Below are 26841 nucleotides of genomic sequence, written 5' to 3'. Positions count from 1 at the left end.
ATATCTTTTCATGTGACAACACTGAAAAGACAATAAAACTTTGCTACAATGTAAAGTAGTAAGTGTATGGCTTGAATAACAGTGTAAATTTGCTGTCCCCTCAAAATTACTCAACACACAGCCATTAATGCCTAAACCACTGGCAACAAAAGTAAGTACACCCCTAAGTGAAAATTAGCAAATTGGGCCCAATTAGCCATTTTCCCTCCCTGGTGTCACATGATTCATTATTGTTACAAGGTCTCATCTGTGAATGGGGAGCAGGTGTGTTAAATTTGGTGTTAACGCTTTCACTCTCTCATACTGGTCACTGGAAGTTCAACATGGCACCTCATGGTAAAGAACTCTCTGAGGATCTGACAAAAAAGAATTGTTGCTCTACATAAAGATGTCCTAGGCTATAAGAAGATTGCCAAGACCCTGAAACTGAGCTGCAGCACAATGGCAAAGACCATACAGCGGTTTAACAGGACAGGTTCCACTCAGAACAGGCCTCACCATGGTTGACCAAAGAAGTCGAGTGCACATACTCAGCGTCATATCCAGATGTTGTCTTTGGGAAATAGACATATGAGTGCTGCCAGCATTGCTGCAGAAGTTTAAGGGGTGGGGGGGCTGGGGTCAGCCTGTCAGTGCTCAGACCATACGCTACACACTGCATCACACTGGTCTGCATGGCTGTCATCCCAGAAGGAAGCCTCTTCTAAAGACTATGCACAAGACAGCAGTTTTCTGAAGACAAGCAGACTAAGGACATGGATTACTGGAACCATGTCCTGTGGTCTGATGAGACCAAGATAAACCTATTTGGTTCAGATGATGTCAAGCGCGGCAACCAGGTGAGGAGTACAAAGACAAGTGTGGGAGTGTCATGGTCTGGAGCTGCATGAGTGCTGCCGGCACTGGGGAGCTACAGTTCATTGAGGGAACCATGAATGCCAACATGTACTGTGAGATACTGTTGCAGAACATGATCCCCCTCCCTTTGGAGACTGGGCCGCAGGGCAATATTCCAACATGATAACAACCCCAAACACACCTCCAAGACGACCACTGCCTTGCTAAAGAAGCTGAGGGTAAAGGTGATGGACTGGCCAAGCCAAGGTCTCCAGACCTAAACCCTATTGAGCATCTGTGGGGCATCCTCAAACGGAAGGTGGAGGAGCGCAAGGTCTCTAACATCCACCAGCTCCGTGATGTTGTCATGGAGGAGTGGAAGACGACTCCAGTAGCAACCTGTGAAGCTCTGGTGAACTCCATGCCCAAGAGGGTTAAGGCAGTGCTGGAAAATATGGTGGCCACACAAAATATTGACACTTTGGGCCCAGTTTGAACATTTTCCCTTAGGGGTGTACTCGCTTTTGTTGCCAACGGTTTAGACATTAATGGCTGTGTTTTGAGTTATTTTGAGGGGAAACCAAATTTAAACTCTTGACAAGCTGTACACTCACTATTTTACATTGTAGCAGTGGCGGCTGGTGAAGTAGTGGGCGTGGCTCTAAGATGGTGTGCTTAGCGTCTGAGATGAACGAGGGATGGAGGGAGAGAGGGATGGAGGGACAGCAGGCCCAGATCCTACACAACTATAGAAATATGTGTATTCTAGAAAGTTTAACAATCAGCAGACAAAGATACTCCAAACACCTGGTGTTAGCACTTCAATCATCCCGGCACCATTGTTGTTATGGTGTCAGGATGATTGAAGCACATTATTTCTATTATTACATTGTCAATTACACCATCAATAACCAAGTGGTTATTAATTAAACCTGTCATTGTCACCAAAGGGCATCTGTAGTAATCCAAACCTCAATACCTAAACTGTTATAATAGTGCAGCTTTACCTTTGCGATATTAATAGACATTTCATTGCTTGAAAGTTGCTACAAATATGTCTTCTATTACAGGCAAATGCTGCTGGACGCAAGGCTGAATTATACACCAAAAAGCTGCATACTGCACTCAATAAAAGTGCTCTACTGCAATAACTTCAAAATTCATACATAAATGATCAAATTATCAAAGTGCTACAGTGCAAATTGTTTCACATTAAAACACCATTAAACAAAAAAATAAAGTACTCTTGTGTATTCCAAATAAATAAAAATATTCCAACTGGCTTCATAAAACATAAATTTAACAGATACTGTGAGAAATCCACACTAAAGTGTAATAAACAGATTCCAACAAAGTGCTCCTGTGCAATTAAATATAAATAAACTGAGTCCCAGAAAGTTAATAACTTTTTAGATGAACTAGTACAATAAGAATCAACTCCAGCAGGGTTCTAAATAGACCTCTGAAGTCTAATTTTTGAACATCCCCAGTACCTCTCTGTAGCCTTAGCTGCACTGCAGATGAATGAACAGGAGACAGAGGCTCCTGCCCATTCATGAACAAAAGCATAGTAAACACAAATATACCTGCAGCTGCTGCCAGCGGGAGAGAAAAGTAGGGGGCACTCTGGAGGCTATTACCCACAGAATCCTCCTTATGTGCTCCAGAGTGCCCTCTTACATCCTCCTATGTGCCCCCTTAGTAATACTTACTATACTAAGGGGGTACTCTAGAAGCAATAAGGGGCACCCTGGAGGTACCAAGTTAGTTATATCCTCCTGTAGAATACTCCTTAGTGCTTCCTCATGTTCTGCTCCTCCAGAGTGCCCTTATTTAACCACTTGCCTACTGGGCACTTTCACCCCCTTCCTGCCCAGGCCAATTTTCAGCTTTCAGCGCTGTCACACTTGGAATGACATTTGCTAAGCCATGCAATGCTGTACCCATATGACATTTTTATAATTTTTTTCATACAAATAGAGATTTCTTTTGGTGATATTTAATCACCGCTGGGTTTTTTATTTTTGCTAAATGAACAAAAAAAGATCAAAAATTAAAAAAAAAAAAAAAAAAAAAAGAAACATTTCAAAGTTTGTTAAAACATTTACTGTTGGGAATGCCCTGATTATCAGTGTAGATGTCCCTTTTACGTAAGCCGGTTATTGGCTCTCTTCCTCCTTCCTCACACTGTTAGCGTGAGGAAAGGAAAGCCCATAACTGCCTTCCATTTACATTGTGATCAGCTGTGATTTGACACAGCTGATCACGTGGTAGTGAGCCGCTGATTGGCTCTTTACCTCAATCTGTGATCAGCAGTGTCCGGAGGACACTGTAGTCACAGAGCGCGGCAGGTGCAATCACGAGAGGATGTCATGACAGCCTCCCAGAACTGGCCTTCTGTGCTGTAGCTGTCATTCGGCTATAGTGTGGTTTGCAGGTGGCTAAATACCTTCTAGCCTGGTCACAACTCATGAGCGGCTGGCAATAAAATACTTTAGAAAAAAAATCCTTGTCTGTGATTCTGAACTGTGCATGCGCAGTCTGGAGCCAGCCGATTAGTGAACTGCTGGGCTCGGTCTCTACTTGCCTAATCTGAGGCTGAGCCCAGCACAGTGGTGTAGTGGTTAGCACTTTCACCTAGCAGCAACAGGGTCGCTGGTTCAAATCCTGACCACGACACCATTTGCCTGGAGTTTGCATGTTCTCCCTGTGCCTGTGTAGGTTTCCTCTGGGTACTCCGGTTTCCTCCCACACTCCAAAGACATGCTGGTAGGTTAATTAGACCCTGTCAAAAAAAATTGGCCAAAACATGTGTATGTGTTGCAAGCGTGTCGGGACCCTATGGAGTAAAGGACCACGCTATACCGCAGATGGATACCGGCAGCAAAAAGCGCCCTGAGGCGATTCAGTTCGCATAGGTAGCGCTATACAAGTCACTCATTCATTCAGTTCTCTAAACGGCTGGCTCCAGACTGCGCACGCACAGTTCAGAATCACAGACATTTTTTTTTTCCCAAAGTGTTTTACTGACAGCCATCTGTGAGCTGTGGTTGGCCAGGCTGGCAAGGGAGCCAGAAGTACTCGCTGCTTGCTTCCCCGCAGAAATTGCAGGTGCAGCAGAGTGCGGGTAGCAGGGCCAGAATTTGTGATGACAGGCCAGGTTACTGCTGAGCAAGACAGGTAATCTTAGGCTCGGTTCACATTGCAGCGATGCGGGAACCCTGCGAATCCAGTATGGGTTCCTGCATCGCATACAACTCGCAGGCAGTTCACAGTGCCCTTTGCAAATTGCTGGGGGTGTCAATACAATGTTAATGACACCTCCAGTTTGCGAACTGTGAATTAGGACAGGAATCGGATCGCATGGGTGTGAACACCCATGTGATCCGCTTCTGGTGAGGACCAAAAGTTGGGTCCTGTGTGAGTTTGGTCCAAATGCGATTTCAGCCATACAGATAGTGCATCACACAGACATCACATAAGATTTGGACAGCAGTGCGGTGTAAATCACATGTGATGTCTGACATCGCAGCAGTGTGAACCAGCCCTAAATGTGCCTCCTCTTCTACTGTGGTGTTTGAGGGATCTCAGGGAGGTTCACAGCAACCAGGCATGCAGAGAAAGCAGGGACGGGAGGTGTGCAGTCTATGAGGCTGAAAAGGAGCCATTGCAGTGACCTCTGTTATCAAGCCCAAGTAGAGGAGGGGGAGAGCACGAGGGAGGACCAGAGAGGCACCGTGCAGTGGTTGGAAGAACATCAGAGACAGTAGCTTTCTGGAGTGGACTTAACCTCCATTATCAAGCACAGGGAGAGGAGGGGGGAGCGTGTGGGAAGGATCAGGCATCTGTTCTGCGGCTGCAGGGCTAGAGTTTTGTCAGGGACAGGCTGGATCCGTGTGATATCAAGTGTACTCACCGGCACGGCTCTTCTACTTGCTGTTATGCCCAAAGTTAGTGCGGGAGGGAGAGCAAAGTTAGCAGCCAGTGTGTAGCTGCCCGGGAAAGCTGCAGATCAGACCAGCAGAGCTCTCTCTATGTGTTCACTCCGGATGTTTTGCAACACAGGCAGGGGCGGGCTCAAGCGCTCAGAGAGAAAACCACAAAAACTCCAGCAGGTTTAAAAAATGTTACAGATACTCCCCCCCCCCACCTTCTCCATGGGAGCACAGCAGCGACACTTACCTTGCTGACTGTGTTGTCCTCTCCTGCAGTGTCTCCTTCCAGCGGCGATGGAGGAGTCCGCTCCTCATACTTCCGGTTTTCTCTCTCGGGTGCAATGGGAGAGAGAAAACAGGAAGTGGCATCAAACTCAGATGTCAATAAAACCGCCCGGCCATAGTAATAGATACTATGAGTGCCAGGCGGAAGCTACTCGGCGCTTCAGAAAGCGCCGCAAGGCAGGACAAAAGCCCGCAAATGAAGCGCCGCGTCTGCATTCTCGTGATTGCATTGACGTGGCGCTTCCCATAGTGCACTGTGTCCGGTGCTCGAACACAGTGCACTTAGTTAAAGGACTTTTTTTTTTCTTCTCTAAAGGGGCAGTTTTAAAAATGTTTTTTTTTATGACTACATAGGAGGGGGGGGGGGGGGGTGCCTGGGTGCCCCCTATGGACGGGACGCCACTGCATTGTAGCAAAGTGTCATTTTGTCAGTGTTGTCACATGAAAAGATATAATAAAATATTTACAAAAATGTGAGGTGTGTACTCCCTTTTGTGAGATACTGTATATTTTATTTACGTTTTTTCTGAGGGAGCACATAAGTGACAGCAGCAGCAATTTCAGGTCTCAAAAAATTATTTTCCTGCATAATAGCGCGCAACTATCCTATGTTTAATTTGTATTCCTTTATATTGGCTTTTAAAATGTACAAATGCAGTAATTTAGAATTTGGATGAAAGGTTTAGCACTGAGAAACACTTTTTGAAAGATAAAAAGTGCATTTTATATACAACTATATAGATCAGACCAAAATGAGGGACAAATGAGGAGGAAAGAGAGACATTGCTCCAAGTCAGGGACAGTTGGGAGCTATGCTCTGGGTACTGACATGGTGGTGCCGATATGACCAAGGTACAGACTGTCATGTACTCACTGTCCTGTGACTGCCGTCTGGCGATTCCTCCTTGTGCGCTATGATGCAAATCCTGCTGAGATCTGAACTTGTGCAGACAGGGTGGTAGCTGTGATTAACACAATACACTGGTGTGAGCAGGTGTCCCAGATCTGTATCAGCCAACAATCAATGGATTATAGTCCTGGTATAAACCCATGTGTGATGTCAGAGTCAGCTCAAGGATGTCCTGAACCCCAACCAGTCCCCCGATGGAGAAGTAAAACAAGACTTAGTGGGGGTTATTTACGAAAGGCAAATCCACTTTGCACTACAAGTGCAAACTACAAGTGCAAAGTGCACTTGAAATTGCACTGAAAGTGCATTTGGAAGTGCAGTCGCTGTAAATCTGAGGGGTAGATCTGAAATTAGGGGAAGCTCTGCTGATTTTATTATCAAATCATGTGCAAGCTAAAATGCTGTTTTTTATTATCCTGGCATGTCCCCCTCGGATCTACAGCGGCTGCACTTCCAAGTGCACTTTCAGTGCAATTTCAAGTGCACTTTGCACTTGTAGTGCAAAGTGGATTTGCCTTTAGTAAATGACCCCCAATGTTTTGCTAAAAGTATGCTGCGGTAAGATACAAACATCCATGTGTGCTCAAACACATGCATTTGAATGCAAAATAAAGTAAAAGATTTTGTTTAATTTGCTTTGCCTACAATGCAAATGTATCCAAATATGAATTGCTGAATCCAAAGCTGGTCAAATGCAACCTCAGATCTGTCTTCCACACCCACCAATAAAGTAAATGTGCCACCTGAGCTTGGGGGCAGGCACGTGTCCAGCTAAAAAGCCAATCAGGCTCTGCTGCAATGAACATGTGCTAATGAAGAGTATTGACAGAAGGAGAAAGTAGAATGATGATTCATCAGTCTGCCGCTACTCCTTCATTATTCCAAATCATAGACAGGGGATGTGTTTTGAACAGGATGTACTGCTAATTCAGTGCAGGTCAAGACCTAGTTGTGTTGTCTAGCAAGGACACCTGGACCCAAAGACTGCCTGAACAGACTTACATATCTTAAGGTAGGTTAAATGGATTCCATATATGTAATTCAGTGGTGTATCTAGCTGCTAGCCTAATGTTCATCCTTAAAGTATAACTAAAGGCAAAACTTTTTTCTTTTTTTTTTTTAACTTTTGGATAGATTGGAGAGGGATAGGAATACCTGTCTGTTTCTATTACTGTTTGTTCCCCCGTTAGGAAGATTTATCATCTCTACTTGTCCCCATGTCTACCTGTACCCTTATCATTAAAAGCACAAGTAAAAGAAAATCCCAATTTTTGGGTGACTCCGGGACAGTAGTATTGGGGAAATCTTCCAATGAGGACACTAGTTCTGGTGACCCTGGCGCCACCCCAGGCTTCTCTCACTTTGGAAAATTTCCTCTCACTTCCTCTTTTGGCAATGGGGGGGTAAGTGAACAGAAGTCTCCCCAATTGGACACAGATGGGCAAAACCCCCCCCCCAAAAAACAAAAAATGACTGGGGTTTTTACTCTAGTTCTATGTTAAGTTGCCCACACTGATCTCTGCGGGTGAGAAACCGCCACTTGAAGAACCTTTAGAATTCAAAACTTTCAGCAGTATGTATTCCTGGTGCAGACAGCCTGACAGCTGAATGTGAAAAAAAGAATTGCGGCAAAAAAAAAAAAAAAAATCATGAAAAACCTTCGGGTTTGGTATACATTTGGAAAAATGACGTAGTGGGTTCCCCCCCCAAAATCCACACCAGATCCTTACCTGAGCATGCAGCTTGGCAGGTCAGAAAAGTGAGGGGACAAGCGAGCACCCCCCCCCAACCATGCAAGGCCACATGCCCTCAACACAGGCCTTTTCCTGACAACCCTGGGCGGTGGTTGTGGGGGTCTGCAGGCAGGGGGCTTATCGGAATCTGGAAGCCCCCTTTAAAAAGGGTCTTACCAGAAAGGGGATTGCTTTCTCTTCCAAGTATGTTGGATGCTTAGTCCCTCACTGCACTTAGTGGTTCGATCCCTCAGCCCATACATCCCTACTTTGTTCTCTAGTGGTGGTGAGAGGAACCACTGAGTGAGTGGAGGACCAAGTGTAAGGGCTTACCTTGGTTGGAGTCCATATTGTGGAAAAGTATGCTCACCCTTGCAAATACACACAGCACTCGGTAAGAAGCTACCTGAGCTGTGAATCTGTGCACGGGGGCTTTAACAGGAAATTGCCAAGGGATAGTCGAAGTAAAGCCGTAGTCAAGGATTCCGGAAGACAGGATAAACGATAAACGGAGCCAGGGTCAGAAGCCGGAGTCAGAAGCCGGGGTCAGTCTTGGAACACTGTAACAGAAAACAGGCACAATTGGCAACCAAGAGATGATGAACTGACAAGGCCCTCAGAATGAGGCAGTCTTTTATACCCAGCAAATTAGGTAACCTGTCTCAGCTGATCCAAGAGGGACAGGTGCAATCAGAGTATCGCCCTCAGTACCTCATGCTGAACTAGGCATGGTTGGAAAGCAGGCGTGGCTCAGAGGCAAACAGGAGCACCAAATGAAAGGCCATGAGCTCAAGACCAGCCAGGGCCACCTGGGATGCGACCCCGCCAGGCTGTCTGCTTGGCACAGTAGGGACCGTGACAGTTCCCCCTTAAGAATGCCCCCAGGGAGCAAACAGACAGTTTGTCAAAAACATCAATACCAAAAAAAACATAAATAGAAGATTTATAGAACTTCTCCTTAATCCATTTGGGCTTTTTCTTTTGTCTCTAGCAAAGCTCTTTAAAAAAACTCCAGATCCTGCTTACGGACCACGGTGCCATTTGAGGCATACGTGCAGTCAGGAGATAGAACCCCGCTGACAGCTGATAACTCATCGGTTGTTAACCACTTCAATACCAGGCACTTAGACACCTTCCCGCCCAGGCCAATTTTCAGCTTTCAGCGCTGTCGCAATTTGAATGACAATTGCGCGGTCATGCTACACTATACCCAAACAAATTTTTTATCATTTTGTTCCCACAAATAGAGCTTTCTTTTGGTGGTATTTGATCATCTCTGCGGTTTTTATTTTTTGTGCAACAAATAAAAAAAGACCGAAAAACAAGTTTTTCTTTGTTTCTGTTAAAATTTTTTGTAAATAAGTACGTTTTCTTCTTCAATGACGGGCACTTATATGGCTGCACTGACGGGCACTGATACGGCGGCACTGATGGGCACCGATGAGGTGGCACTGATGAGGTGGCAATGACGGGCACTGATGATGGACACTGATAGGCGGCACTGATGGGCACTGATAGGTGGCACTGATGGGCACTGATAGGTGGCACTGGTATGCGGCACTGATGGACACTCATAGGTGGCACTGATGGGCACTCATAGGTGGCACTGATGGGCACTCGTAGGTGGCATTGATTGGTACATATGGGTGGCACTGATGGGAACTTATGGGTGGCACTGATGGGCACTGATAGGTGGGCACTGATGGGCACAGATGGGCACTGACAGGTGGCACCGATGGGCAATGACAGGTGGCACTGATGACACTGATTGGTGGCACTGATAAAACTTATTGGTGGCATTGCTGGGCATAACGGAAACATAATGGTGCCAATCAGTGCCCATTTGTGGGCACTGATTGGCACAGATTGGGCACATGTGGATGGCCATGGGGTACATACCTGGCCATCCACATGTTGCCCATTCCCTGGTGGTCCTAGTGGCGATCCCTAGTGGTCCAGTGTGGTGATCTGAGGGGGGGCTGTGCTGATAAACAATCAGCACAGACCCCCCCTGTCAGGAGAACCGCCGATCGGCTCTCCTCTACTTGTGTCTGTCAGACGCGAGTGAGGAAAGCCGATCAACGGCTCTTCCTATTGACATCGTGATCAGCCGTGATTGGACACGGCTGATCACGTGGTAAAGAGCCTCCGCTGGAGGCTCTTTACCAAGATCGGTGTAGCGGTGCGTCAGGCTGACACACCGCTCCACCGATCGTCGCGATGCGCGCCCCCGAGGGCGCGCGGCGGCATGTTATCCTGCTTGACATCATATGACGCCCAGCCAGGATAACGGAACCACCGCCCGGCCGTCATCTGCTATGGGCCAGGCGGGAAGTGGTTAAAGACGCAACGGCTGGCTTCTCGGCCTGCTCCTTAGCAACCTGCTATATACAGTGTGTTTACAACGTGTTTAAAGGAAAAAAAAAAACATAAAATGCATGAAAACTGCATGCAAAAACGCATCAAAAACGAGGGTTTAAAAATGCAAAATGCAACACAAAACGTGGCTGAAAAACGTATCAAGCACAGCCCGCATAGATGTGAACCTAGACTTTAAGCTTGAGCTCTAAGCCGAGATCTGCTGTGTTACAATGGACCAATTGTTGTAAAACATACTTATTGGGTTCTATCAGGATCTGTATACAGCTTCCTGCTTTGTGGAAGAAGAAATAATTAATTGTTCTCTGCATACTGATGGAAGCTGTTCAGATACAACTTTCTTTTTTTTGGAAAAAAAAAAACAAACTTTCTTTTATTCAAAGTTTTTTTATTTATTATTTATTTATTATTATTTTTCAAATATGCATATCTATTGATGATCAGGGTGGCTATCTGTTTACCCTCGGTGCACTTTTCTCCCCCCCGGCTCTGGTTTTCTTTCCCTGCCCCATACACTAACCCCCTCATTCCTTCCTGCCTCTCTTTTTTTTTTCCTCCCCCCATCCCCCCTTCCCTCCTCCCCACCCCCCCCTTTTCCACCCTCCCCTCCTCCCTTCCTTTTCTCTCCCTCCCCCCCCCCCAGCTTTTTCCCCCCTTCCCCCCCTATTCAGCACTTATCCCCTTTTTTTCCCGCAATCACTGGTTCGGTCTACCCGTCACTTCATCACACCCTTGTGTGTACCAAGCTTTTTTTAGCTTTTAAATTCTTAATTCCAACATTACTTTTCAATTAGATTCTGTCAATTACAATCCCCCGTGTCCGCCGCGGGGGGAATTGCTGAGCCCTGTCGTTTGCTGGTCCCGTTTGAGTGGGTGAGCTGGTCTTCTTATTTTAATATTGAATGTAACTCTTTGTTAAATTCTTTTGCTGTGTTTATTATGCTTTGTGTAAATGCCTTATTTGTTTTCATAGACCATCCCTCCTGAAGAAGCGGTCTCTTGTTGAGAAACTGGTTGAGGAGATTTTTATGTATACCCCCTCTCAACAGAAACTCTACGGGTGAACCTGTCAGTAGCTTGTTAACTGTGGCGTATACAAATTGTTTTTATAAGAAAATACACTGTTTGTTTATATAATTTGTATATATATATATTTTTGTATGCATTAAACTTTATTTTATAATACAGTGACAGTGTAGTGCTATTAAAAAGTATAAATAAAACTAAATGTAAAACCAAAACATATTGGCTAGACTAAATATAGCCCAGTAAGTAGGTGAAAAAAGTGTCCACAAGAGTGTTGAATGGTATGTCCCTCTGACGGAGGTAGTCCCAATCTTGGAAAAATGGTGTAAGGCTTGTCTGTAGTCAATAACAACGAAACTCGAAAAGTAAATGGGTACTCTTACCAGCTGTGATGGACCCCGAACGTCATACGACAGAGGGGTCAAACAAGCTTGGGATCTTGTGCTGTATTCATCCGAGGTTGCTCGGGTGTTGGACACAGATGAATGAGACCTGGTTCAAGGTAATATCCTCGGCTCCTGAACCGTGCAGACTCCAAGTGCTCCCCAGCCTGATAGCCGTCTCCGAAGCTGTTCCGTGAGGGCTCCAGGAAGTAATCATATAAAACAGAGGAAAGGAGAAGGACTTGCTCACTTACCCCATTATAGCGTAGTCCTTTCCTTCACCTCCACTATTAAACTTTATTTTATGACCAATCAATTGTTATCTATTACCGAGTACCGAGATAGTCCATAATAAAACTTCTCAGGTGTGGACGTGCGTGGGTCAGCACCAGCAACTGCCCCCGCACTTCCACTTCCCCAGTTTCTCAATCTTTATTTTTTATTTAATATTCCTTTTTGTAGAACCACAAAATAATATAGTCTCTAGGGACAGTATACACATTCTGAGTGATAATCTGACCAAATAATTGCATCTTCATACTATTAAAATATACCAGCTATGCGGCATATACCAGAAAATAAATACACACAATCTGCACTTCATCCCAATATACAGTATATAGAGATGTTATAGGTTCTAATACCACATAAATATTTATTATTCCACATAAAACGGGTCTGTAAACCATAGGTTTGTTTTGTCTTCGAATTTACCTAATGTAAACAATAAGAAATATTGTATAGACGCATCACGGGTTTGATTTACTACAGTGTCAAGTAAGATGACATGAAGGGCTTCTGTGTTCGTAAAAGAAGAAGCTGTGTTTTTTCATCCCTCGTATGGATCCCTCGTTTGTATCTATGCGACTCCCTCCAGCACCCCACTGTATGTCTCATCCTCCTCTAGCTTCTGCTGTCCTTCAAGCCCCCTCATGATTGCATTCACTGTTTAAGCAAAGATGTACCAATTCACATCAAATACCATAAACTGCTAATTGCTGCTATTTGCTGGTTTGGGACCTGATCTGCGTAGCTCTAATTTACTCTTTTGTCTGCTGTTTCTCAGCTATCCACATTTCTAGGAGGCAGAATTCCTGAACTGCCAATACTTATGACATTCTATGCAGAAAAAAAAAAACAGGAGTAATGCCGCGTACACACAGTCGGACTTTTCAGCTACAAAAGTCCGACAGCCTGTCCGACAGACTTTCGACAGACTTTTCCCGGACTTTCAATGGACTTTCTAACGACCGGACTTGCCTACACACGATCACACCAAAGTCCGACGGATTCGTACGTGATGACGTACACCGGACTAAAATAAGGAAGTTGATAGCCAGTAGCCAATAGCTGCCCTAGCGTGTGTTTTTGTCCGTCAGACTAGCATACAGACGAGCGGATTTTTGCGGCCAGTGGAGTTACGACGTAAAGATTTGAAGCAAGTTCCAAATCTAAAGTCCGTCAGAACTTTTTCAGTTGCGACTGGAAAAGTACGCTGAAGGTCCGGTGAAGCCCCCACACGATCGGATTGTTCGCTGGATTTGGTCCGTCGGTGTCCGTCAGACAAGTCCGGTCGAAAAGTCCGACCGTGTGTACGCTGCATAGGAACACTAAGGTTAGCGTATACATCAGAAAATACCTTTCAAGCCGCAGCTCCCAATTTGACATCTTTATGGGTGCGGGTCTCCGAACACAGACAGTGTGCTTTCGGGGACCCACACAGATGTCAAATTGGAAGCAGTGGCTGTGTCCATGCAGAAGCTGGTTTCCAACTGACATGAATGGGACTGCCCGCACATGGATACACTATTCATCCCATGCAGGCAACACATGGCCATCACACAGGTGTGCACTGCAGTACACCCACTTGAACAGACTTTAGACTGTGCAAAGGTGCCTTGATGCGGCAGTGTGCCTTCACATGTATTTGCAAATGTACGCAACCAAAAAACTGTTTTTTTTTTACCAAACTGTTCAAACGGTTTAATTTGTCTTTTTGTGCTGACTAGTTGGATTGGGAATTTTTGTATTGGTACATGAATATAAGCAGTTGTTTTCAATGTTTTTGCATTCATTTGTAAACAGTTAGAGATGGAATTCCCTTTTAAGTTTTGTCAAATTCAGAAGCGGTAGGACAATCTTTTTTCTTCAGACATCTGGTCAAAGAGAGTGGCGCAAGCCTAAATGCATTTGCTTTACAGATTTTCTGGCAAGCAGGCTAATCTTGAGCTTCCAGTCATCCCTGAGCCGTTACCTAATTAGGCTAATTAGCTGCATATGTAACTGTCAGGCTCAGCTGTTTGGAAGACACACACAGCCTCCTCTATGACTGCTCTGAAGATGTAATATTCATTTCAGATGTCACAACACATCACTTCTGTGTATATAGCCTTTTAGTAGTTTGTCTCATGACACATAATGATGTAGCACCCTGGTGTTTAGGCAGGGTTGCTCCTAAATTTACCTGCCAGGTATAGCTACCTTGGCCTATTGTTAGTGATCAATTGATTTCACTCTAATGCCCCGTACACACGGTCGGATTTTCCGATGGAAAATGTCCGATCGGAGCGTTTTATCGGACATTCCGACCGTGTGTGGGCTCCATCGGACATTTTCCATCGGATTTTCCGACACACAAAGTTTGAGAGCTTGCTATAAAATTTTCCGACAACAAAATCCATTGTCGGAATTTCCGATCATGTGTACACAAATCCGACGCACAAAGTGCCATGCATGCTCAGAATAAATAAAGAGATGAAAGCTATTGGCTACTGCCCTGTTTATAGTCCCGACGTACGTGTTTTACGTCACCGGGTTCAGAATGATCAGATTTTCCGACAACTTTGTGTGACCATGTGTATGCAAGACAAGTTTGAGCCAACATCAGTCTGAAAAAATCCTAGGATTTTGTTGTCGGAATGTCCGATCAATGTCCGACCGTGTGTACAGGGCATAAGTCTGTAATTGTTGCACTTCTCTCTTTTGCCGCTAGGTGGCTAGGTACCTGGTGGTATTAGATACCTGAAGGGCAATGCAATGTCAGATTATGGCTATATGGGGTATCCCAGACAATGGGCAGGGGCTTTCTTAAATCCCTTGGCCTGCTGGGAGAGCCTATATATTTGGGTTGAGTCAGGTGATCTGTGTTCTGTGCCACCTGAACGGCTGTCTGGATGGACATGTGTTGTATTGCCCGGGCTGCTAGGCCGGAGTTTGGGCCTATCCCGGGCACATCTGGCTGCTAGGCTGTCTGAGGGCCTATCCAGAAGCAAGAGAGATCAGCGCAAGGTTGGGATTGCGGCTTGCAGTCCTACCAGAAGTGACGGTTCTGCCCGTAGGAAAACTTATCGTGGTTGGAGGTAGAGGGGAAGCTGTCGCCAGTAAGGGACCATCCACCTTTTTACCAGGGACCACAGTGAGTAACTGAAGCAAGTACTGGAGCAGCATTCTCACCAACCGAAGATGGTGAAGAATTGGGAAACTGCAGTGGGTATCAAGCCAGGGACCCAACCAGCGGAGGTGAAGCTTGCAGAGCAGCCTTGTGTGTCAAGCCAGGGACCGAGCAGGCCAGTAGGGTGAAGCTTGAGAGGTATCCTGAGTGCCAAGCTAGGTACCCAGCAGAGAGGTGATGCTTGAGGAAGATACCACCATGAAGATTGGAGGAGCTCAAGGGATTCAGTGGCAGAGAGTGAGAGACTGGGAGCTCATTGGGCTGAAGAACTACAAGGAGTGATTGTAGTGGAAGTGAAAGAACTGTTACACTTTGTGTTAGGAACTGTTAAAGACTGTTGCCATAGGAGACAGCATTCCTGCACATGCAGCTGTGGCGTCTGGCTGGAAGCCTTTCCCTGCATGGCTGCTCTCCTGTTGAAGTCTCAGAGTCTGCCAATTGATCTTGCAACTACCTAAGAGTGTCCTGGACCTAACCCTCTCTCCCACAAAAAGTTTGTTAAGAGAAATAAACTCTATTTTGCATTCAAGAAGTGTCTGGCGCCCAATAACGTTAACTACCTTGCACCCACCATGACTCAAAACCCACCATATATAGAAGGATGTCATCTACCTCTGGCCCCGGAGGTTCTCATTAGACCGAAGGAGGCCTGGGACCTTGTTACAAATACATAAATAACGCTTCCATTTGTTTACAATGGCCGTCAACTATCTACAGTCAGGTCCATAAATATTGGGACATTGACACAATTCTAATCTTTTTGACTCTATACACCACCACAATGGATCTGAAATGAAATGGACAAGATGTGCTTTAACTGCAGACTTTCAGCTTTAATTTGATGGTATTTACATTCAAATCAGGTGAACGGTGTAGGAATTACAACAGTTTGTATATGTGCCTCCCACTTTTTAATGGACCAAAAGTAATGGGACAATTGGCTGCTCAGCTGTTCCATGGCCAGGTGTGTGTTATTCCCTCATTAGCCCATTTACAAGGAGCAGATAAAAGGTCCAGAGTTAATTTCAAGTGTGCTATTTGCATTTGGGATCTGTTGCTGTCAACTCTCAATATGAGATCCAAAGAGCTGTCACTATCAGTGAAGCAAGCCATCAGGCTAAAAAAACAAAACAAACCCATCAGAAAGATAGCAAAAACATTAGGTGTGGCCAAAACAACTGTTTGGAACATGCTTAAAAAGAAAGAACGCACTGATGAGCTCAGCAACACCAAAAGACGGAAGACCACGGAAAATAACTGTGGTGGATGACCGAAGAATTCTTTCCCTGGTGAAGATAACACCCTTCACAACAGTTGGCCAGATCAAGAACACTCTCCAGAAGGTAGGTGTATGTGTGTCAAAGTCAACAATCATGAGAAAACTTCACCAGAGTGAATACAGAGGGTTCACCACAAGATGTAAACCATTGGTGAGCCTCAAAAACAGGAAGGCCGGATTAGAGTTTGCCAAACAACATCTAAAAAAGCCTTCACAGTTCTGGAATAACATCCTATGGACAGATGAGACCAAGATCAACTTGTACCAGAGTGATGGGAGAAGAAGAGTATGGAGAAGGAAAGGAACTGCTCATGATCCAAAGCATACCACCTCATCAGTGAAGCATGGTGGTGGTAGTGTCATGGCGTGGGCATGTATGGCTGCCAATGGAACTGGTTCTCTTGTATTTATTGATGATGTGACTGCTGACAAAAGCAGCAGGATGAATTCGGAAGTGTTTCGGGCAATATTATCTGCTCATATTCAGCAAAATGCTTCAGAACTCATTGGACAGAGCTTCACAGTGCAGATGGACAATGACCCGAAGCATACTGCGAAAGCAACCAAAGACTTTTTTAAGGGAAAGAAGTGGAATGTTATGCAATGTTATGCAATGGCCAAGTCAATCACCTGACCTGAATCCGATTAAGCATGCATTTCACTTGCTGAAGACAAAACTGAAGGGAAAATGCCCCAAGAACAAGCAGGAACTGAAGACAGTTGCAGTAGAGGCCTGGCAGAGCATCACCAGGGATGAAACCCAGCGTCTGGTGATGTCAATGCATTCCAGACTTCAGGCTGTAATTGACTGCAAAGGATTTGCAACCAAGTATTAAAAAGTGAAAGTTTGGATGATTGCTAATCTGTCCCATTACTTTTGGTCCCTTAAAAAGTGGGAGGCACATATACAAACTGTTGTAATTCCTACACCGTTCACCTGATTTGGATGTAAATACCCTCAAATTAAAGCTGAAAGTCTGCAGTTAAAGCACATCTTATTGTTTCATTTCAAATCCATTGTGGTGGTGTATAGAGCCAAAAAGATTAGAATTGTGTCGATGTCCCAATATTTGTGGACCTGACTGTACCTGTCTGAAAAAGGGACTGTTTGTGTTGTCACATAGTAGGGTAACCAAGTTATATTTAAAGGATATGTGTCATCAAAGAATTATTATTATTATTATTATACAGGATTTATATAGCGCCGACAGTTTACGCAGCGCTTTACAACATTAGGGCAGACAGTACAAGTACAATATAATTCAATACAGGAGGAATCAGAGGGCCCTGCTCGTTAGAGCTTACAATCTAGGAGGGAGGGTCAAAGAATGATGTTCTCATTCTAAATATGCTAGCTGCCTGGCGGTCATTCTGATTTTCTGCCTTTAATAGCTTAAAAGACACTGATCTTGAACAGGCCTGCAGTTGGTAAAGTCAAAGAGCATTCAGAATTCTTTATCTGTGGATGTGTTCGAGGCCAGTTTTTCATAATACTGCGAGAAAATGCATGACAGTCAGTAGTTCCACAAGGAAAGGTTAAAAATAGCAGACCTTTACCCATTAAACTAATGTTGTCTCTCCTTGTTCCTTCTTTCTTACTTTTACTAAATTGAGAAATGTTTCCTAATTTTTGGACCTTTCTTGTGATGCACCACAGCACTTCAAGCTTTCACGCCTAGATGAGAATTACGTGGTGCCCCCATTGTCTCCTGGGATGCCCTGGTCCTAGTGATCAAATTTTGGCTAGTTCATTAGAACTGTCCAAAATTAATTCAGTATATGGCCAGCTTGAGGCTCAGGTCTTGTATAGTCTGCTCCACAGACAGCTGTCCTTAGACTTCCCCAAAATGGTGTCTCACACACAGTGGTGTATTTAGGTTTTGTGCTGCCCTAGGCCTGACTGAGCTTGCGCACCCCCTAATTTAAATATGCCCCACCCCTTCCTGTCAAGGCCACACCCCTTTCTTTTAAAGATCCGCCCTGTCATCTTCATTGGAGGAGGACAGAGGGACGCCACGGGAAGAGGACAGAGAGGCATGTGGCATCTTTTCATTTGGGGGGTAAGGGGATATGTGCTAGTTGCTTTGGGAGGGGAGGATCAGACCCCCCTCACTAGCACATATCCTCTCCCCTCCCAAAGCACCCAGCACATATCCCCTTACCCCCCTTCCCCTCATCCATGTGTGCATCTGTTATCTGCCCCCCTTCCCGGTTACTGTGTCCCCCTCCACTGTAAACTATACACAGACCGGCAGCGCGGCTCTTGCACTGAAGTCGTGTCCCTCCTCTGTGGCTCCTTCTCCTCCTGGCTGTGTACACTAGAACATTGGAGCTGAGAAGGAGGAGGAGCCGAGGAGTGTGTGTGGCTGACAGTGGGGAGAGAGGTGGCGGCTGCTACGGAAAGCCGATCGCCGCTTGTGGGACCCCAGGTGGCAGATTTCCTGGGTGCCCACGCTAGCACACTCTGGCTGCCAGTTACCGAAGCTCAGTGCCGGAACTTGTTGTGGGCTCCGGGACAGTGGCGTCACTAGGTTTGGTGTCACCTGGAGCTGTAAAAATTGTGTCCCCCCCCCCTTAATTTTTGGACTGGAGGCCCAGCGTTGGAGCTCATTGTGGCGGTCAACAAGGCCTAGAGGATATCAGGTTAGGCACTTCCTAATGGCTCAGTCCCTGGGAACAGTAATGGATAATGGCCAACAGGCTCTCTTACCAGACCCAATGAAACCGCAACAGTGATCCCTCCAGCTGGACGTTCGCTCACTCTGGGTTGCCCAGGCGGACTCTGGTCAGTAGTGTAGCATGTCTGTACCCTGGCAGTGGCTTTATCTTTCTCCCCCTCTGGTGGTGCGGGTACAGCGTGGCTCTCTCTTTGGTGGTGCGGGAACAGTGTGGCTCCCTCTCTGGTGGTGCAGGTACAGCGTGGCTCTCTGGTGGTGTGGGTACAGCGTGGCTCTCTGGTGGTGTGGGTACAGCGTGGCTCTCTGGTGGTGCGGGTACAGCGTGGCTCTCTGGTGGTGCGGGTACAGCGTGGCTCTGGTGGTGCGGGTACAGCGTGGCTCTCTGGTGATCCGGGTACAGCGTGGCTCTCTGGTGGTGCGGGTACAGCGTGGCTCTGGTGGTGCGGGTACAGCGTGGCTCTGGTGGTGCGGGTACAGCGTGGCTCTCTGGTGGTGCGGGTACTGAGGTAGCAAGTAAGGTAGGATGGATATTGGTAATGACTGCTGGACAATGAACTTTCTGGTATGCGAGATTTTTTTTATTCCATTCTTTTAGCTAGTAAGAATGGACACTCCTGGCCCGACTCGTGTCTATCACGCCAAGAAGTGCCCATACAGACAAATTCAGTTGTACATATAACTTCCATTACATTACGTCACAAGCGTACAGACAATACATTTCCGTTATAAGACATTTTTAACCTCTTAACCTTTCTAAGCAGTTAACCTACTCTTATGGTTGCAAAGCAGTTAGCAAAGCAAATTCCTTTTGTACTCTTGCAGTTTGCAGATTCTTGTGCTTGCGGTTTCCTTATCTTACTTACTAATCAGCTTGACATTTGCTAACTTATAGGAAAGTGTACGTCAGTGTGCTAAACACAGGTGTCTGTGTTAAGGGGGGTGAGAGGGTGAATTCAGTGTCTTTAACCACAGCCTGTAACATATTTTACAGAGCTCATAAACTGTTCTTAGCATAGTATATACAGGAATGGCTTCTTAGCTGAAATTCTAAATCAGCCTTACTGCACACATAACCATGGCCATATAAACTGACCCCCGTTCCTACTTCATTCCCCCCTTTGATCATAATCATAGCGATTAATATGAGCGAGATTAAGCATCATTAAATAGCATACAGTTCTGCTTTCTAATGGATCAGAGCCCAATGTTACTGAGATTTTTTTAGTCTTGGGGGGTTAATGGCTGGTATTTCCACATAGCCATAATATGGGTTGCAGACTTTCTTTCAACGGTGGCCTCAATGAAACTCTGGATCATTCTAGTCCCAAGGAGAATCAGACAGGGTAGCAGCAGACATGCTACAAGTATTACTACAACGATCCCCAATATAGCCTTCACCCCATATGCACTGGGGAAACCCCAATCCCCGAACCAGCTACCAGCGTTGAAACCATTCCATGTTTGGACTGGCACATGAGCTAACTTTTTCATTCTACCCGTGATTTCCTCAACTACTTTTCCTGTGTTGTCCACTTCTAAACAACAATTACTCAGATTAAATTTTCCACAGACACCACCCTCAGTAGCTAACAGATAGTCTAAGGCAAGTCTATTCTGATACACATGAGCACGTAAATTTGTTCCTTGTTTAGCAAGCAAATTTAAGGCAGTAGCAGTTTCGTTAGTAATTATTTCTAATACAGCCTGTAACCTTATAATTCGATTAAGCATATAGATTGGTGTTCTATAACCGTAACTGCCATCCTCGGCCCAAGTAGCTGGACCATAATACTGGACAATACGTTCTGGGGGCCATTCATTGTCTTTCCAGTTTCCTAAAGGGGTGTGGGTCAGGCAGGGGTATGTTTGTATCACTCCACCAGGATGTACTTTTAGAAGTGTTGTTATAAAACTGTTGTCCTAAACAGGCCATTTCTCCTACATGTGTTCTATACTGGGGACCCGACCTGGCTATACAATATTTCCCAATTATTGATGTTTTCAGGTGCCATTCTGACCTTATTCGTTCAGGAGGCTGCTCAGAGGTGGCACTGAATGGCACATCATAATCTTTTTCCCTGGCTTCCCAAGGCCATTGGTCTCCCATGGTAGTTCCTCCGCACACATAGCAATCTGTCACTTGTAAATTGTCAGCCACACTTTCTGCCAGTTCAATGAACAGGTTCTTTGTGCTAGGAGGCATCTCCATACCAGTGGCCAGTTCTTCATAAAGGGAATGAAATAGCTGATGATTAACACTCTTTGTTAGTTCAGTTTCTAGTGAGACATACACAATTGTACCGGGGTCTGATCCTTTACCATAAATATGAACTCCAAACTTATTTCCCCATTGTGCTAAAAACCGGACAGGGTTATGTATGGTAAAATTCACAGGGGTGCAACTTCCCACTGTGCAGCTGGATGAACTAGCTAAGGATTGTAGGATTGCATCCTGATTTTTCATCCCCCATGTTCCCCAAGCAGCACACCCCCAGGTGGGGCAGTAGTTCCATTCCTCATTTGCACAGCTAGGTCCCAGTTTCCCTGAACAGATGTACCTATCATTTCTCAAATACTCTCTCTCCCATTCCAGTCCCCCACACCCTCCTCTTGGGAAGGGGTTGAGGTTGATCGCAGCACACGCATCAAAAATTAGGCTTGCTGCAGTGCTGGGGTCAGTGATCAGTGTACGGTTTATAAGCTTCCCGGTGGAACTAAAGCTCCGGACGGTTAGCCAGGTTTTGTAAGGTGCATAAGTGGGATCATAGCAGGTTATCTGATCTTCCACAGAGCACATTGAATAGGTAGTCCCATTATGTATGCAGGTACCAGTGTCTGTACCCTTGCATTGATAATGGGAGTGCCACAGTAACATCTTGGTAGTTACGGATCCTACTCTGGTAGTCTTTATACAAGGGTCACATGAATTACTCTCCCCCTCTTTTAACCCGGTCAGTATCACTATTATGACTATCAACAGTCTCATTATAACGGTTTTAGTAAACATTACACTGATGAATATCCTCAAGCTTCAGCTTGTGCGTAGACCAACCAGCGTCCGGGCTGTGGTTGGAGCAGAGCTTAGTAGATATCCTTTATCTTCCGCCGTGCGTTGAGCCAGCAGCTTCCAGGAGTGTGTTGGCCGCAGGGCTGCAGTCTGTCTATCTTCTGCCGTGCGTAAATTCAGCAGCTTCCAGGGGTGTGCTGAACACAGGGCTGGAGTTCTTCCTTCTGATTTCTCTGGTCAATCTCAGTCTCAAAGGATCTTGGGGGTCTAATGTACTGTGCCCGGAGTCTGTGAGGTCAGCAGCTCGCTTTACCCTGGAGTGGTGTATCCAGGGTGTCACCTCAGCTACCCTAATGGCTGTTGGGGTAGATAGCAGAACAGTGTAAGGACCTCTCCATTTTGGCCCTAGTGGGGTTATGTTCCACTCCTTTACCCACACTGTATCTCCTGGTTTAAAGGGGTGTACTGGGTTCGACAAGCTTATGGGAAGTTTCTCTTGAACCCATTTCCCTATGTTATACAACACTGCATACTTTCCCCAAGTTTCTGTATCAGTTAACAGTTAGCTACCCCTCCTATCTGATGCAAGTCTCCTCTTATCCCTCTAATGATGGGTGGGGGCCTACCATACAGTACCTCAAAAAGAGACAGATTTGTCCTCTTTGTTGGGGTACTCCGAATTCTCAGTAAAGCAATGGGCAACATCAAGGTCCATTTCATTCGGGTTTCCTGACAGAGCTTGGCCAGTTGTGACTTGAGCGTGCGGTTCATTCGTTCAACTTTTCCAGAGCTTTGGGGCCTATATGCGGTGTGTAATTTCCAAGTAATCTTAAGTGCTGTTGCTAATTCCTGGAGGCACTTGTGGACAAAGTCAGGGCCATTGTCTGGGCCTATATCTGGGGATAAACATCTTTTACAAAACTGCTTCCGTCAGTAAAGTACGCAACGTTTGGATTTTCCAAGGGGCTGTCTTTCAAGTCTGGTCGGCTTGCATATCCATTACCCGGAGACTGTCATGAGTTAGGGGTTCCTGTGAGGTGGGGAGCAGAGTGGCTGGGTTTAAAGTGTTTACAGTCTCTAAGTGGATACGGGGATTTTCACACAGCATAGCTTGATATTTAACCATTCGACTGTTCGTGAACCAGTGATTTCCCTTGTAATCCATTAGTGCCTGTACCTGGTGAGGTACTCGGACATAAGTCTCCTGACCTAATGACAACTTGTCAGCTTCCGCCACAAGGAGGGCTGTTGCTGCGATAGCCCGCAGGCAGGATGGCCATCCCTGAGCTACGGTGTCCAGTTGTTTTGAGAGGTATGCTACAGGGCGCTGCCAAGACCCAGAGTATTGTGTCAGGACTCTTACTGCTATTCCTTGTTTTTCACTGGCATACAAATAGAAGACCTTTTTGGCTATCTGGCAAGCCTAGCGCAAGAGTCTGCATTAGGGAGACCTTAATGTCCTAATGCTCTGTTTTGCTGTTCTCCCCATTGGAAGGGTTCCTTTTCTCCCCCCTTTGTGGATTCATAGAGGGGTCTGGCTTTTATGGCAAAGTCCGGTATCCAGATTCAGCAGAATCCTGCCACTCCCAGGAATTCACGTACTTGCCGTCTGGTAGTCAGGGTGGAAATCTGACAAACAGCTTCTTTCCTGCCTTCTCCCAATTGTCTCTGCCCTTGTGATACTCTGAATCCCAGGTACTTTACAGTCTCTTGTCAAAATTGCACCTTTCTCCGGGACACCTTATAACCTGCCTCCCACAGTAATTGTAACAGTTCATTAGTGACCGCTGGGTGCATGGTCATTACAGCCTGATTGACCGCTCTGAGGTCTTGAACAGGACAACAGTGAGCTGTTTCGGGTTTCTGCGCTGGAAGTAGAGGTGTATTCCAGGGAGACTGACAGGGTTTTAGAATTCCATAGTGTAGGAATTTGTTTAAGTACTTTTGTATTCCTACTAGGGCTTTTCGAGGGACTGGGTACTGTTTCAGGCTGACTGGAGTGGCTCCTGATTTTAATTCGATAAGGATTGGGGGAACATGTCTGGCTAATCCTGGTAGGTTGTCTTCTGCCCATAGTCCCGGGATGTCTTGCAGTATGCGGGCTTCAAAGGGATGGGGCAATTTTAGGATAGCCTATCCCTATCCGTCAGATTGGAAGTATATGTGTGCTCTGAGTTTAGCAAGTAAGTCTCTGCCCAGCGAGGGAAAAGGGGAATCCGACATGTACAGGAACTGATGTTGGACTTGATGCCCCCCCCAAAAACTACAAAGTCTTTCTAATAGGAAGGGTCTTTTGCCTTTATACTTCTGCACTGCTTGGTTAATTCTGTGTCTTTCTTCAGTATTAAAAAGGGTCAATAAAAGTTGCTGGCAGTCCGACCAAGTGGGGTTATTGACCAGAGCAAATCTGTGATGGCTTGGGGCTTCTCAGAGTAGGCAGGGTTATGAATCTTCCAGTTCAGTAAATCTGTTGTGTTAAAAAGGGGTGTAAACTAGAGTCTGATATTCCTCCACCGCTTGTTCTCTTAGGGGCATTTGCAGAGGTATGTTGAAAGACGGGCAAGGGTCCGGCTATTTGCATCAGGATTTCTCGGAGTGGAAGTGGACACTTGATTGGGGAGCCCATTGACTACTACTGAGTTCCCTATTTCTGTCCTGCCTATACCCAGAGTGTTAAGGTCAGGAGTATATTTACTGAGATTTGGCATTGACAAACTTGCTGAATCTGATGTAGGTGGACAACAACTTGAGTCCTCTTGTCCACTGGACGGGGCATTTGGACATGGCTCTGACCTATCTCTATCTGAGGTCTGTTCATCTACATACGGGGGAGGCTGATCTGTCTCTTCTGGTTGAGAATATATATGTTTTGTTTGTTTTGTCAGTGGCACTACTCTTTGTCATAACCATAATTCTACACTGTTCCTCTTTTTGTGGCTTCTATCCACTGCAGGTCTTTATCTCCCATTTGTCCAAAGGATGCACAATCATCCAGACGGACGTTTTCTCCTAGCTGACTGACTGACTGACTGGCTGAGGATTTGTCCGAAAGATGCGCAATCATCTGGACAAACATTCCTCCTGACTGACTGGCTGAGGAGTTATCCGAGAGATGCACAATCATCTGGACGGATATTCCTCCTGACTGGCTGAGGATTTATTTGAGGGATGCACAATCACCCGAACGAACAGTCCTCCTGGTAGGTGCGTCTTGGTCATGTTTCTGTGAGTCTGACATAATATTCTCAAATAATCAGTCAATGGTCTCTAAGTCAAGGGTTCCCTATGGGGGCCACCGCGCTCCATAACAGGGCCAATCTTTCTCACACAATGTTATCAATTTCTCAGGGCTAAGTTTTAAATTACAGTTCTTAGCAAATCCCTTCCTAAAGTTGGAGATCATGGTTTGTAGGGGAGATTCAACACTATGTTTCCCACCCATTCTTATAACCTAACAGACACCAAGACAGACACAGAGGGTAGGGTAAATGATGAGAATTCAGTAAGGGGTCTGAATCCTCGACACAGGTAGGGACAATAGACAACGCTTCCCTCGGTCAGTGGCCTGGACGTGGTCTCCCAGCCAGAAAACGCACTTAAAAGAGGACACGGTCACTTCACCACAAAGTGATGTCTCATACACACAGCAATCATACCAGACACTCCCACCCAAAAATTACTGACTGACTGAGAATTCGTCCGAAAGATGCACAATCATCTAAACGGAGGTCTCTTCTCGGAAGGTGATCAGGCTTCCCTTCTCTCGATCCGTCGAGAGGCCGACCGACTGGCTGTCTGACAGTTATCCCAAAACCAAAAGTAAAAAGCTCTCACCTGTTCCCGTTGGAGCTCCAGCTATCTACTGCTCGGATTCCCAGGTCCTTTTGACGCTACGAAGGTCGTCCACAGCAGGCCACCAAATGGGACACAGCGCAGTCTCCTAGATAACAGTTCTAGAAGGCGCCTTTTGAGACTACGATATAACCCACAGGGCTGGCCTCTCGGACCATTCCTTGTAGGTCTGGTGGAAAACAGTGCCACCTGCCTCAACAGGTCACACCGATATTCCCCCCTTACGGCCAATGCACCAAATGAGGTAGCAAGTAAGGTAGGATGGATATTGGTAATGACTGCTGGACAATGAACTTTCTGGTATGCGAGATTTTTTTTATTCCATTCTTTTAGCTAGTAAGAATGGACACTCCTGGCCCGACTCGTGTCTATCACGCCAAGAAGTGCCCATACAGACAAATTCAGTTGTACATATAACTTCCATTACATTACGTCACAAGCGTACAGACAATACATTTCCGTTATAAGACATTTTTAACCTCTTAACCTTTCTAAGCAGTTAACCTACTCTTATGGTTGCAAAGCAGTTAGCAAAGCAAATTCCTTTTGTACTCTTGCAGTTTGCAGATTCTTGTGCTTGCGGTTTCCTTATCTTACTTACTAATCAGCTTGACATTTGCTAACTTATAGGAAAGTGTACGTCAGTGTGCTAAACACAGGTGTCTGTGTTAAGGGGGGTGAGAGGGTGAATTCAGTGTCTTTAACCACAGCCTGTAACATATTTTACAGAGCTCATAAACTGTTCTTAGCATAGTATATACAGGAATGGCTTCTTAGCTGAAATTCTAAATCAGCCTTACTGCACACATAACCATGGCCATATAAACTGACCCCCGTTCCTACTTCAGTACAGCGTGTCTCTGGTGGTGCGGGTACAGCGTGGCTCTCTGGTGGTGCGGGTACAGAGTGGCTCTGGTGGTGCGGGTACAGCGTGGCTCTCTGGTGGTGCGGGTACAGCGTGTCTCTGGTGGTGCGGGTACAGCGTGGCTCTCTGGTGGTGCGGGTACAGCGTGGCTCTGGTGGTGCGGGTACAGCGTGGCTCTCTGGTGGTGCGGGTACAGCGTGGCTCTCTGGTGGTGCGGGTAC

General features: G+C 45.9%; 2 long non-coding RNA genes across 2 annotated transcripts in view; both read right to left on the bottom strand.

Annotated features, from left to right (window-relative positions):
- LOC141126921 (uncharacterized) overlaps nucleotides 1-4894 on the bottom strand; it is a 113206-nt gene extending 108312 nt beyond the window's left edge. Inside the window, exon 1 of the long non-coding RNA XR_012241460.1 lies at nucleotides 4754-4894. This is a non-coding gene — a long non-coding RNA (uncharacterized lncRNA). The remainder of the gene's footprint in view (nucleotides 1-4753) is intronic.
- Nucleotides 4895-19452: 14558 nt separating this feature from the next.
- On the bottom strand, nucleotides 19453-26594 carry LOC141126920 (uncharacterized). The gene is made up of 2 exons (XR_012241459.1): nucleotides 25738-26594; nucleotides 19453-22260 (listed from the first exon to the last, which is right to left on the bottom strand). It is a non-coding gene; the product is annotated as an uncharacterized lncRNA (long non-coding RNA).
- Between the last annotated feature and the right edge of the window lie 247 nt (nucleotides 26595-26841).

The sequence above is a fragment of the Aquarana catesbeiana genome, linkage group LG02 (assembly GCF_042186555.1).
Source record: "Aquarana catesbeiana isolate 2022-GZ linkage group LG02, ASM4218655v1, whole genome shotgun sequence".
Classification (NCBI taxonomy): domain Eukaryota; kingdom Metazoa; phylum Chordata; class Amphibia; order Anura; family Ranidae; genus Aquarana; species Aquarana catesbeiana.
This window is presented reverse-complemented; position numbering and strand designations above follow the sequence as displayed.